Consider the following 5,966-nt stretch of genomic DNA (forward strand, 5'->3'; position numbering starts at 1 on the left):
ATCTCTCCCTTCCCTCTTCTCTCTCCCCTCACCTCTCCTCCCTTCCCTCGCCTCGCTCCTCTCTGTCCCGACCGAGCAGCAACGGCTGAGCCCTGGCCGAGCCGCCCTCCCCCGATGTGCCTGCACCGACCCTAGTGCCACTGCCACGCCCGGAAGTGGCTCGATGCCCAGAGGTTTTTACGCGGCGCGCGGCGGGTCATCTCACAGTCCCATATGCAAGAGAGTCCGGAGCGGAGGCCGGGCGGGACCGCGGGAGGGGGCGGCCGGGGTCCGGTCCGGGGAGGCGGGGACCAGGGCAATGCACAACGCGCCGGCAGTGACCAGTAGCCCACTATGGCACCAGCTCCTCGCATCGCATCTCCCCTGCTAGGCCTCCTCGTCCCGGTACGTCGTGCCTCCTCACCTCCCGCTTTCCAAACTCTCGTCTACTGCTTTGCTTCACCCCGCCCTGCCCGCCGGCGAGGTTGAGTTTATTGGTGCTGCCGGGACTGGGAGTGTGCTTGCGCGTTCGGTTTTACCGCGGGGACAGGACAGCGATGGCGCACATGGGCGCTGGCCGGAAGACGACGCCGGAACAGACAAGGACACACACACACAAGGCGATCGAGGACAGGCAGGCATAGTGTTATGCCTTTGAGAGAGCCAGACAGACAGATAGACGGCAGCACACCACCACGCTGATCGGCGCAGATCAGTCTAGGAGGGAGCGCTCGGCATCAAGCGGAGTGTTATGTCATGGCCCTTCATGCTAGACTGTGTGATCAGCTCCAACAAGATCTTGAGCTGTCCACACCCAAGCTGTTTGTTTGATGCCACCCTTCCATGGACTTTGGGTTGCCCCTCCAATCCTTCTGAAACTTTTGTTTGAATGCTTCTGGTAGTCGGCAGCTATACTTATATTAGCTGAATTTTGGTTTTGTCATCTAAATATATTTATGTCAATGTCACATAATGTGTTAATTAGTTGAGGTCTGGCCAGCCAGGTAGTCTAAAAAAATAAACTGAAAGCCAATTTTTTCACGGTAGTTTTGGAACATAGGCCTAACAGGAAAACAGAAAAGTGGGCACCTGAATTTCTTTAGTAACTCTATTTCTATCTTTCGGTATGTCGTTCCTTCCATATAAAAATAGCTTTGAATGCATGATATATCGTTGGGTTCTTTTTTTTCATCCGCTTAACTATCTGTATTTTCTATGAATATTTGTGTGTATAGCTAGACAGACGTACATATATACACAACATGCTCAAGTAGTTCTTGTGACAGATCTAGCAGTACCCTGGCCTAGGGGTTGCATGGTTCGTTTGAGCAAATTTGCATTGCCAAACTTGAGATACTCTACACACGGCACTTGCTAGTAAAAATGAACTGCGAAAGAACTTTTGCGTGTAAAAAACAGAAACGCATCAACACCCCAAGACTATGTTTATACGGAGCATTGCCAACCAGCTCTCTAAATTAGTCCATTTATTTATACACTATTTTTATTTCTACTAGTTCCACTTGTTGCCCAGTTGTACATGTAGATTCAGAACACCGCAAAAATGCTTTCAAAAGTAAAAAAAGACTCAAACCATCTCCGATTGACCTTAAATTTGCCAAAGGGATTCCCTAGGATAAATAGAAGCTATTCCCAAAATATCTTTCCTAGCATACCATCTTCTTTGGTCGTTTCTGGTGCTAGCATACCTTCTAGTTAACATATCATGTTACTTATTGCAATTATCACTTGTCTTGCAGACAGGCAATTGAAAAAGAGAATTGATCTTTTTTATAGGCGAAGTGTTGAAGATGGCTTTGGTGACGGAAATGTCTTGTTAGCATCAAGTAAGTGGCGACATCACAACCCCTACAAGCTTGTGCCTTAAAACAAGAGGATACAAGAAGTTGGAGTGCTTTTATGAAGGCTTTTGCGAATCACTTGAAGCGTTAGTACTTTTGTGAATGATTTTGTAAAGTGTTTGCAAATATGTGCAAAACATAATAACATGTGTAGGTTTTGTGAATGATTTTGTTGTGGTGCTTGTTGATGGTTTATGTGATGTGGATCTATCATTATGCAATACTAATTAAATTTGTATATCTATGTGATTATGTGTATAAAAATTGGTGATTTGTGATGCTTTTGTATATGTAACAGTTGTTGAATGCTCATTAATGGTATATTATCATTATTAACGACTATAACTAGGGGCAACTTTCTGTTGGTTGCTAAATGTATAGTATAACGACTCACGATTGGTTGCTAAATCTATAGTACAACAACCCACGGTTGGTCGCTAAATATACAATATTACCAACGGACGGTCGATCGCTAAAAAGATGTAGGTCGCTAAAGCCTTTAGCGACGACACTTACATCGACCATCCTTATGGGTCGCTAAAAGTTTTTAGCGACCAACGGTAGGTCGCTGAAGGCCATTTTAGCAACCAACCGTAGGTCGCTGTAAATGAATCGTCGTGTAGTGAAGGCGAAGGCGTGGAATGGATGAAGAACGGCGTGGTCCCCCTTCGAATTCTCCGCTGGAAGACGAAGGCTCTGTCAAAGTCTACTAGTCTCACGTCCTCACCGCGTATGGGAGGCCCATGCGAATTTCGGCCCACTGTAACGGGCCCCACGCGGATAAGTGTATTACGAGCCACGTTTGTAATAGCCTTTACTGTAATGACTGTTTGTAACCTCCCCTCGTGGGAATATTCTGGGGACAAACTAGGCACTCGAGGGCATAAATGTCTTTTACAAGGGACGGGTGGTCACTCGAGTGCCTATAAATACCCCCGTACAGTGCCCACACAGGGCCAGATAATAGAGCTATTGTCATCCCACGACAAGCTTTGCAAACACTCTTTCCACTTTCCCGTTGGATCAACTTGCCCAGGAGAGCAAGTTCCAACAAAGAACTATAGGGAAGACCTTACTGCAAGTGGCACAACTCATTCACACACACCACCAATGATTGCAAAGAACTTCGTCGACAGATCAATGGCTAACGAGAAGGATTGGTTGATCCTAGAGTAGTTCACCATGAAGGTCGATAGCTAGTCGTTCCTAAGCATCAATATGGTAGAGTGTGCAGACCAAGTCTTCTCGTTCGACATCAACATGGTAGGACCTGCATGGCACCGGGTCACACGAAAAAATAAGGCCGATCCAGGCGATCAACCCCAAAAGGATGAAAAGGAGTATGTCATTGATGAGCAGGTCCAACATGTGCGATATCAACGACCAGCGTCCGAACATCTACTTAAGAAATATGAGTACCAGTATAGGCTGCGACGCCAACATGAACCTAAGGATGAAGAATATGAGCGCCATATTGGGAAGCACTTGAGGAGGCAGGAGGACGCACGTGATCACCAGCATTGTCTGTTCTTCAAACACTACTAAAACACTAGCATGAGTCTGCCCACTGCCAGCAATTGCCCGAAATGCGGACCACGGAGACGGGAGGCCAATGAAGTCTTATTGTTTCATCACTAAGGTGAGAGAACCGGGCTAATGCGCAAAAGGGGTCTTGAGGACGAAGAAGATAAGTGTCACCGACCACGGTGGTGCTCGGATGGCCTCAGTCATACCTAGAAGCGTAGGATGCAGTAGTTGCGGAACCTAGAAGAGGCTGAAGTCAAATACCTTCAAGTGCTTAAAAAGGCGCGTCTGGACCTAGCGATCAAGGTGTGATACCCAGGGAGAGTAGAACAACGCCCTCAGAGGAGGGAGTGGCGCCCCAAGGAACCAAGAGCTAATGGGGAAGGTAACGGGGAAGCCACTGAGGAAGTCGACGAGAAGGCCAAGGGAGCACCATCGGGCGATATAAATATGGTGTTTGTGCTCCCTTTAGAGTTTCATGCACCAAAACCTAAAGAATCATCTATGGCTCAGATGGATCTCGGCCCGCAGCCAGTTGTATTCGAGAAGCCGCTAGAGAAGGGATACAAGCATCTGAAGGCACTGTACCTCAAGGGTTACCTCAATGGTAAACCCCTCAACAGAATGATGGTGAGCACCGGAGCAACAGTTAACATCATGTCATATGTTGTGCTACACTTTTTGGGGCGATCTACTGAAGACTTGATCAATACTAACATGACACAAGACCATCCCACATCATTCTTCGTCACCAGTAGCCACACGACATACATCGTCCTGTTAGGAAGGGACTAGATCCATGCCAACTGCTGCATCCCATCAACAATGCACCAATGCCTGACTTAATGGGATGGAGACAAAGTGGAAGTAGTTCCCATGGATGACTCGCGCAAAATTTTACTTGCCGATATGAACATGTGGGATGCGGGTGGACAGGAACCAATATCAACGATCGACTTGGAACACTGCGATCGTGTAGAAGAATCAAAAAGCGAGTTGAGGCTGGTCTTATCCATTGGCCTTACGGAGTAGAAGAAGCGACAAATGCGCCTATAAAGGCTGATCCCAGCAATCGACCAGAGAAAACAAAATGTAAAAGTATGATATTAAATGATGATGAGACCTGCTCTAACAGCCGGTCACGAACCTGCTGTAAATGTTCAAGTATTAATAACGATGATGAGGCAGACGGTCCATGCGATCGACCCAAATTCTTTTAGTCCTTCTCCTTGCCTATGTACTATGTGGATTTGCAGAGTGCTAGGAAACTAGGATACGGGTTCACCTTAGCTGACGAGCTAGAAGAAGTCGACATTGGCCTTAGGGATAAGCCGCGACCCACATTCATCAGCAAGAGGTTGGATCTAGAGTTACGAGAGCCAATGACAAGCCTACTGAAGGAATATTTAGATTTCTTTGTGTGGGATTAAACGGAAATGTCTGGGCTTGATAGGAGCATTGTTGAACACCGGCTCTGCCTAAAGAAAGGGTTTCGACCTTTTCGGCAATGAGCACAGTTGATGAAAGATGAAGTACTACAAGAGGTCAAGAAAGAGGTAGAGAAGATGCTAGAGGCGTGATTCATCAGGCCATGCCGGTACGCTGAATGGATTTCTAGTGTAGTGCCTATTCAAAAGAAGGATGGTCAGTGGCGGGTATGGGTGGATTTCAGAGACCTCAACAGAGCCACACTAAAGGATGAATACCCCATGCCTGTCATAGAAGTATTAATCAACACGACCGCCGACCACATGATCTTGAGCTTCATGGACAGAAATGTCGGGTACAACAAGATTTTCATGGCTCCCAAAAGACGTGCATAATACCACATTCAGGGTACCCGACTCGGTAGGATTGTTCGAGTACTTGGTCATGACCTTCAGGTTAAAAAATGATGGAGCTACGTACCGACGCACCATGAACTACATCTTCCATGACCTGATTGAAAAACTAGTGGAGATCTACATCGATGATGTCGTGGTCAAATCTGCATCCACTCGGGGCACATAGAAGATTTGCGTCGGGTCCTAGAATTAACTAGGATGTTTGGGATGAAAATAAACCTGAAGGAGTGTACCTTTGGGTGATGGCCGGTCAATTCCTTGGATTCTTGGTACATGATCGAGGAATAGAGATCGGCCTGAAAAGTCAAGAGGCAATCAAGACAATGACACCACCAACCATGAAGAAGGAGCTCCAGCAGCTGATCGGCAATATCAATTTTGTCAGAAGGTTTATTTCCAACCAATCTAGGCAGATTGAGCCGTTCATGGGTTTAGTAAAAATCAAAAGTCACAACAAGTTCCATTGGGGACCGGACCACCATAAGGCATTCAAAGAAATTAAGGAATATTTGTCTAAACCTTCAGTGTTGGTTCCACCACGGTCGAACGAATCGTTCTACGTGTACATGTCGGTGGGCGACACATCCATTGCCTCCATATTGGTACAAGTGCTTTTGCATGTGATGAACAGAAAGGATGAAAGGCAAAAAGAAGGCTCCAAGCTCAAATTCCTCAAGTGAAGAGGAGGAGGAAGAAGATGATGATGATAATGAAGAAATGATCAAGCCTCAACATCATCCTCCGAGGACAAAGAAAT

General features: G+C 46.5%; 1 pseudogene across 1 annotated transcript; it reads left to right on the plus strand.

Moving 5' to 3' along the window:
* On the plus strand, positions 1-2,078 carry LOC109944045 (uncharacterized; annotated as a pseudogene). Its single transcript, NR_157335.1, has 2 exons — positions 1-384; positions 1,777-2,078. The product of NR_157335.1 is annotated as an uncharacterized protein (transcript).
* Positions 2,079-5,966: the final 3,888 nt, after the last annotated feature.

The sequence above is a fragment of the Zea mays genome, chromosome 2 (genome assembly GCF_902167145.1).
Source record: "Zea mays cultivar B73 chromosome 2, Zm-B73-REFERENCE-NAM-5.0, whole genome shotgun sequence".
In the NCBI taxonomy this organism is placed as follows: domain Eukaryota; kingdom Viridiplantae; phylum Streptophyta; class Magnoliopsida; order Poales; family Poaceae; genus Zea; species Zea mays.